Genomic DNA, 8832 nt, shown 5'->3' on the forward strand with positions numbered 1-8832 from the left:
CCCTTAGGAACACTAACTATACAAAAACACCCACATTAAGTCCACATAAGGAACACTGGTTCGTACACAAGTGAACAGAGACAGGATTCACACTAAACAATTTCTTTATTGAATTCCTTTCAATGATTTTGTTACAACTCATAAAAAAAAAAGAATAGCAAACACTGCAATTATAACCAGGGTTCAGTTATTCTGTAGGCCTACAGGACAGAACACACACATAAATTAGGATGGGGCTTACCACAGGGAGGCGATCTGGAAGGAGGGTCCAAAAAGACCACACGTGAAGCGCACACATACACTGCACAGCACACCCAGGTGACACTACACTGCCAGAAAGGTGAAACACACACACACACAAACACAGGTACCCAGCCACCAGGTGCCAAGCCTCCCTGCCGGCGTCCCCCAACTCCTGAAACAGAACACACAAAAAGAAATGAACAAAAATACAGGAACAAAGAAAAAAAAAAAAAAAAAAGAAAGAAAAAAAAACATATACCAACAAAATTAAATCAACATGCTCACATGCGCACACAAACACACGCTAGCACCGCACACAAACACACTACCAACTACCCGCAAAAAAAACACACTCGTACAAACATCACCACTCTAACGATTTTAGCGCGCTGATGATCTAATTATACACACTGCGTAACAATTACAAAAAAAAAAAAAAACTGAATACACAGTATCACAGAAACAAAACAATAAAGAAATTCGCTAGAAACAAAACAGCAGCTCGCCGTCAGCAGACGGCCCCAATGGTTTGAAGTCACAGCAGCAAATCAGCAGCAGAAGTCACCTGCTAAATAAAGGACACCAAAGGCACCTAAAAGCTCATATATAACTAGCTAAAAAAAAAAGAGAAGAATTAACATAGCGACATACCACAAGCAGCGATGCAGAGGAGCTCCTTTAAAAAAAAAGGGGAAACCTCCCAGTCAACCGACCACACAGCCTAATAGGGGCAGGTAACAGTGAATCAAGTGGCATACTAAAGCCAATATACTAATATAGCAAGAAAGCTACATACCGGAACGCAGGAACCGATGCAACACAGCCTCAGGCTTACAACACTCACAGATGAGATATACGCACTATAAGCGCAAACAAGCAGCAACAAACTCCTGGAGCAGGACTCCAACAACTGCACCCTTTACAATCAAGGCACAGACCTCTACAGGCTCCGACTCACAGGAGAAAACCCAGGGTAGACGGGCAAACCAACAAAAACTGCCACTTACCTTAGCATCGCCTACGCCGTGCTTTTAAAGGAGCTCCGAGGCTAACAATTGTTACAAATCAGTCGCATCTAGTGATGTCATACAGGTGCGACACAACACCGTTGCTGTGGCTTAAAGACACAGGCACCTCAACATCTATCCACTACATAAACAGTCCCAGAGATACAGAAGGGTCACCAAATCTGACAGTTCATAATAAATAGTTACCGAAATCTGTTACCCTCCTTTATTTCACCCAAACCGTCTTTATTGTTCACCACATTCACTCTGGTAATGTCTATACTGTCTATAGTTGGTGATATGTAAACAAACAAACAAACAAATAAATACATTTCTTATATAATTACAAATATATATTATTTTTATTTATATAATTATTTATATAAATACTCATATAATTAAATATGTAACATTTACTAAATCTCAGTGTCTTACATGTAGTCCTGCCGCAAAATCACGCCACTGGTTGACAATACCTTGAGATAGTTATATGCATACGCAGGACGTTGCATCGCTCACTGGCGTATGCCTACTTTTTAGCAGGTGTCACATTTCAGCTCCAGTATTTCAGTATGTTCATTTACAAGTGTGTCAATTTTGAAGAGTGAAGAAAACAAATACTAATGATAGAGAATGATAGAGCTATAAAGAAACTGTCGACTTTATCTCCAAAAATGAGTATCCTCAATCTGCAACAAAGTCACAAAGGTTTATAATTTGAAGAAGAGCCTCCAGTTATGTCCTTCAAGGTGAGATGCTAATAGTGCATATATGTTTAAAAGAACACAGATATTGTACAAGAGGTACTTCTGTGTCAAAATGTTGCTCCATTAAAGTCAAAATACCTTAAACATACCCGAGTATAATGTTTATAAATTCTATATATTTATAACACATAAAACACACGTGACAACTCACATTTTATGTGACAATTTACATAAACTATTCTAATTTAGGAAGGATATGAATGAGGTGTTTTAAACCAACATCCCCACCCCAGTTTTTGAACAACTCACTCCTCTATATGTCAATAATATTATAAAAACAGGCAAGACATCTAAGGTCTCCCTGTTAGTTATCCTAGTTGGATTTTCCTGCAAGGAAATTATTAAATTGTTAAAACCATTTTAATATATTGTTAAATGGTTAAAAGTAATCATACATCATCAATTAAATTGTATTAATCATAAAAATAATGACAGCAGGAAAATGCAGGAAAACACAAAACTACACAGCATACAGACTATGAGAAAGACTATGGCAGGCAAAACGGACACAACATCAACAGCAACAGAAGCTTGACAAACAGACATAGAAAAACTTGAACTTCAGTAGTGGTGCTCATTTGGGTGAAACAAGAAACAGGTGTGAATGAACAGTGGAACATGTGGTGTGGTCATGTGACATCCAGTGGCTGATGGGTACTGTAGTTCAGTGCCTTTTATGCACTAACAGTAAAAGTGGCTCTTCAAAATTTTTGCCTGGTGTCACGGCGATGAATCGAAAGTTAAACTTTTTTTTGATAATTATTAATCTAAGCTGTCCACACAATTGTCCTGCACTGAGTTTACTTTGGTTGCGCAAAAAACCTAAGACTAGTTCACAAAAGTATGTTTTTTAAGTACTTGCAAATATTTAACGAACAATTTGACTGACATTGTTCTGAATGAGGTGCTCCATCAAATGGTTTCAATTCAATTGGTTAGGGTTAGGGTTAGGGTTAGGTACGAAGGTGCTCGTGGCAACTGCAGCCCCAAAGCCACCACAGCAATCACAGTCCCAAGCCATCACAGTACAACTCCCCATATGAGATCCCCAAGCCAAGTCCACAGCCCCCAGGTGGCACCATCCCCAGCAATCCAAACGGTTCTTCAGGCCGTCCATATGGGGCCACCCCCAGCAGCAGCGAGCAAACTCGACCAATGAGAACTCCAACCAGAAGTAGGGCATCAAGATGGGTCAGACAGGTCCGGAGAGCAGAAGGGGTCACGATCACTGGCATCTCAGGAGTAGCATGTGTAGCTTGACAGAGTGTGTGTGTGAGAGAGAGAGATGGAGAGAGAGGGAGAGATTGTTAGGTAAGCTTTTGTCCTCTAATGGTTAAGGACAGAGTGCAGAGTGCAAGCAGGGACTCCGGCAAAACTAGCTATGACAGCATAACTAAAAGAGAGAGCCAGAAGCCGAGGGCACCCTGGGACATAAGGCAGCCAGCCACTCCACCGTCGACAAACCTGGGTGAATGCGTCAAGGGGGGGTGGGGGGTGGGGGGTGGGTTCTTGTGTTTGTGTGAAACACTGCGGTATATAAAACAATTTATGTGCATGAAAAACGCCCCGGTGGCTGATTAGTTTCCAATTTCTCACACACCTCTGGGGCCAAGAGTCAGGCAAGTCCAAGAGCAGCTTTACAGAAATAAATACATTCAGTATGTAAATCATAAATGTATGAATTTATCCCTAATGAGCAAGCCAGAGGTGATGAGGAGAAACTCCCTGACATGGTATGAGGAAGAAAGCTTGAGAGGAACCAGACTCAAAAGGAAACCCATCCTCATCTGGGTGACACCGGATAGTGTCTTTATAAATAAACCCCTTCTATAACTGTGTACTACATAGACATATAGTGTAATTGTGCAACCAGTAAATTCATTACAATTTTCACATGACGTCTGGTTTGTTGAACCTATCCACTGACCACTGATGGAGTCCTGAGTGCAAAACAGCTTGCAGCAACCGCAGCCCCAAAGCCACCACAGCATTGAGCGATCTCCAACCGATGATAACTCCAACCAGAAGTAGGGCATCGGGATGGATCAGGCAGGTCCAGAGAGCAGAAGGAGTCAGGCTCACTGGTATCTCAGGAGTGGCATGTGTAGCTCGACAGAGAGAGGGAGAGAGAGGGAGAGAGGGAGAGATTGTTAGGTAAGCTTTTGTCCCATAATGGTTAAGGATAACGTACTTTGCGTGCAATGTACGAGCAGGGACTCCGGCAAGACTAGCTATGGCAGCATAACTAAAAGGGAGAGTCACAAGGTAACACAGACATGAGGCCATCCTGAGACATAAAGCGGCCAGCCACTCCACCGTCAACAAACCTGAGAGAACCCGTGAGAGTGGGAGGGCGACAGCGTCCAAACATCCCAGTTCACCACGACACTCTATGCCTGTGAACCCTTCAGATCTGCTCCTTTACCTAAGAAAAAGTTATTCACAAAAGGCTTGACTAAACAAATATGTTTTCTGCCTAGACTTAAACACAGAGACTGTGCCTGAGCCCCGAACACTAATTGCAAGGCTGTTCCATAACTGTGGGGCTTTGTAAGAGAAAGCTCTACCCCCTGCTGTAGCCTTCACTATTCGAGGTACCAACAAATAGCCTGCACCTCTCAAAGTAGGCGTGGCAAATCATAAAAGACCAAAAGTTTGCTCAGGTGCTGAGTCTTTTTATTTAATCATGTCTGCCAACTTGACAGATGTGTTTTCAAAATTTGGACATATAAAAATTAAGATAACATTTATTCATCGTTGAGCATTTCACACATTTGTTCGCAAACTAATTTTATAAAACTCAGGATACACTTTATACATAAAAATAAAAACGAGATACATATTTTGTAGCACTTGATGCAAGGATTCGTAGGAAGCAAGAATTATATGCTAGCATGCATGGATTATTAGCAAAAATGCAAATTTGCTTATTATAGCGCCACCTTGCGGCCGATATCAAGTTTTTTTAAGTTTGGACATTGCGTTCAGCAGATATAGATCAATTTGTAAAAATGGGCATCACCTGAGCAATTAATTAACTTATATCTTCGCAACACTTTGACGAATCAAAATTCTTTTGATCGTTTTTTTGTCCTGAGGGCCTGGGGATCATGCATGCCAAGTTTAGTTCCTAGGATAAGTTCAAAGAAGTAGTTTTTTTAAATATTAGAATGGCAGATAAACTTTATAGATCAACATACCAATGAGATTTACATTTGTTAGGGTTTAAAGCAAGGATTCTGAAGAAACAAGAATTTTTTTATTCTATCGCACACAGTTGCGGAGTCATTAGCTAAAACATAAAGTTGCTTATTATTGCGCCAACTTGTTGCCTATTTTCACAAAATTTGGTACAAATATTTGTTTTCATATATTGTACAAAGATATCTATTTTCATACCGGGAGGCCATTCAGATTTGACCTTATTAGCTGCTGAAATTTGATTGGCTGCTGGTGGCCTTTTTCTTTATGTATCTGAGTGATATTAGAGGATGTGTTAGGAAGTCCACCAAAGAAGATGCCTACCAGTGTTCAACTTCATTGATCGTACTGTTGCGGAGTTACAGTGATTTTTCAGTTGTAGCGCCCCCTATGACTGGAATTTGTGTGGTTCCTCAGAATTTGCTGTTGACTACGTCAATCAAGCTTAGTTAAGTTTGGACACTGCGTTCGGCAGATATAGGTCAATTCATAAAAATGGGAGTTGCCTGACCAATTAATTCTCTAATATCTTTGCAATGCTTTGAAGAATCAAAAGTCTTTTAATAAGTTTTTGTCATGCTTGCCAAGTTTTGTGCAAATTGGACTAACCGCTTAGGAGAAAATAAATTCAAAATGGCGGAAAGATTTTCACGATAGATATGATATATATTTTGATATACATTTTGTAGGGCATGACTCAAGGATTCAGTGGAAAAAAGAATTTTGATTCTAGCTCTTACGGTTCCACAGTTATGAACCAAAGGTGCTTATTATAGCTCCACCTAGTGTCCGACAGATGTGTCAACGCACCTGAGTAGTCAGTGGGATTTTTGACCATCGCACCAAGTTTGGTGTCTCAACAACTTATGGTCTCTGATGGCCAGACACTTTTAGATAATAATAATAATAATAATAATAATAATAATATTTAAAGTTGCAAGCACCCAGAGTCTGTGATCCACACATTCACAGGAAAGCAGAGCCATAACTTTAGGCAAAGGGATTCCAGAATGATTTGTAGTTTCACTCATGATGTTTATGTTTTGACCAAAGACAGTGGTGGAATTCTCTGACTGTAGAAGGAAATGGCAGTTAGATGTAAGCATTTTTTTAACATGCTGTTGTTACTTTTGACCAGTAGGTGGCGCTGGCACGCAATTTGTTGTATAGCCTCAGGTCATGGTCCTGAAGATGCCTACCATGTTTTATGTCAGTGTGCAAAGTCTTTGCTGAGACACAGCCTCAAATCCTGTTTGGCAGCTTCGCCATCAGATTCTTTGGAATATTCAAAACTCTTTTGATAAGTTTTGTGAGGCTTCGTCTGAAGATGAAGTGTGTCAAATTTGGTGATGATTGGAGAAAATTTGTAGGAGGAGTAGCGAAAAAACAGTTTTTAACAAAATCCAAGATGGTCGACAGGAAGTACACTTGAATTTCAGATGTTGGTGTGCATTCACTTCTGTATCCTCCAGGGAAGTATAGGAAAAATGAACTGTGAATTTATCACAAACTCTTCAAATGATATAAAGAAAAAAAAGAAAGTTGTTACAGTTCTTGACCACAAGGTGCTGCAGAAAAAACAAAACATCTTGGGTACATTCAGGGCATGGTCCTGAAGATACTTATCAAGTTTCGTGATGATACGTCAATGTATTGCTGAGATACACCCTCACATCCTGTTTTCTGCATTTACCAGAGCGTTAATATCAACATTCCTTTGATAAATTTTGTACAGACAAGTCTCAAGATGATGTCAGCCAAATTTGGTGAAGATTGGACAAAATTTGGAGGAGGAGTAGCAAAAATGGCAGTTAGATGTAAGCATTTTAGGCATGTTATTGTAACTTTTGACCAATAGGTGGCGCTATCACGAACTTTGGTGTATACCCTCGGGTCATGGTTCTGAAGATGTCTACCAAGTTTTGTGTCAGTGTACAAAGTCGTTGCTAAGACATAGCTTCACTTCCTGTTTGGCGGCTTCGCCGTCACATTCATTGGCCCATTACGGGCAAACCCTTTGGACTTTTAAAAATTCCTTTGATAAGTTTTGTGAGGCTTATCTGAAGATGATGTGTGCCAAATGTGGTGATGATTGGAGAAAATTCATAGGAGGAATAGTCAAAAAAAACCTAATAGAGGGAAATTGACGTCCTAGGGTGCATTGAGCTTTGCTCGACCAAAGATGACCCAAGGATGCCTGGCTTTTAAATTTTGGTTCAGAAGTTATGACCACAAATGTATTTCCATATTAGGCCCTAATTTGACCATTGGCAGCACTTGGCCCAAATTTGATCAGAATGTTCCTTAGACCCTCCCCAATCAGTGTGCCAAATTTCACAACTTTTTACCAGACAGTTCTTTGGGCTGCCATAGACACCCTAGCCAGTAGAAGAAGAAGAAGCAGAATAATAATAATTTAAAAAAAAATAGAAAAACAATAGGGTGCCCATGCATCTTTGGTTCTTGGCCCTCTAATTAACAAGCAAATACAAATACAAATGTCAGTCAGCCATGTTGAAAGATGTGTTACCTGCCATTAAGCATCTTTCCTCAGAACAATGTGTAAATGTGGAATAGAAGAATTTTAGAAATTAAGTTTTAATGTTTTGGAAGAAACAACTTCCTCCTATTTTGAACTTTGAACCTTGACCTCTGTTATGTGTTTCTTTCAAAGACTTTATGGGCAGAGGTCATAACGGGTTTAAAGTGAAGCCAAAATGTCTCTGAGGCCCTCTAGTGGCTGGCTGCTGTACAAATTTTAACCCACTGATTGGAAAACAAACCAAACTTCCATCTCCACAAATTATTTTCAGGAATAGTGTTCTGATTAGTGTTCTGTACGCATTTTCTGAAACTCTTTTTGAGATTACAGTTTTTTTGCCTATATGTTGCTCATTTGAATGACTAAGCTAGTTTAACGTAGTGATAATTTGACTAGCAAACCAATGTGAATGAATGAAGTGATGTCACAAACCAAGGCAGCTAACATTAGGTTAATTTCAAAACAATGTACTGACTGTATGCCCTATTTGTGAAGATGCAACTTTAAATGAAAATTTGCCATCTGTCCGATTGATTAACATGGGAATGGGCGGGGATAAAACAAAATGTACTGCAGCCAGCCACTAGAGGGCCTCAGACACATTTGGGCTTCACTTTTGAATCCCTGTTATGACGTCAACTCAATGGCGCTAAAATGATTAATAATGAGCAAATACTGCTCTCTAGTGGTGAAAATCATCTCTACAGCTGTAATCTAATCTTGGTTGATTCCTTGCCAACTTTCCAGCAGTTTGTTTAGTTAGTTTGTTAGATGTGGGATCAAGTCAACATGACTGTAGACCTCAGGAAGAGAAAAAAATGGCCCTTTGTAACAAATTGAAGGCTGTAACTGACAGACATGGAGCTTTTTTGGCTACTTAGTTAACATTTTAGTTAGCCCAGTAACTAGTTTGACTCTCTACTCTTAACATAGCAGCAATTCCGGATTCTGGTGTTGATTAATTTTCCATAACAGCAGCTCTGACAGTAGTGCTCATATTAAAGAACTTGTATTAATACATTATATAGTAACAGCTCATTCACAGGGACTTGTACAGCAGAGCTCAACAAAT

General features: G+C 39.8%; 1 long non-coding RNA gene across 1 annotated transcript; it reads right to left on the reverse strand.

Moving 5' to 3' along the window:
* Nucleotides 1-206: 206 nt before the first annotated feature.
* LOC128317448 (uncharacterized) lies at nucleotides 207-7541 on the reverse strand. Its single transcript, XR_008300952.1, has 3 exons — nucleotides 3945-7541; nucleotides 895-3272; nucleotides 207-811 (listed from the first exon to the last, which is right to left on the reverse strand). It is a non-coding gene; the product is annotated as an uncharacterized LOC128317448 (long non-coding RNA).
* Between the last annotated feature and the right edge of the window lie 1291 nt (nucleotides 7542-8832).

Source organism: Pangasianodon hypophthalmus, chromosome 25, assembly GCF_027358585.1.
Source record: "Pangasianodon hypophthalmus isolate fPanHyp1 chromosome 25, fPanHyp1.pri, whole genome shotgun sequence".
Classification (NCBI taxonomy): domain Eukaryota; kingdom Metazoa; phylum Chordata; class Actinopteri; order Siluriformes; family Pangasiidae; genus Pangasianodon; species Pangasianodon hypophthalmus.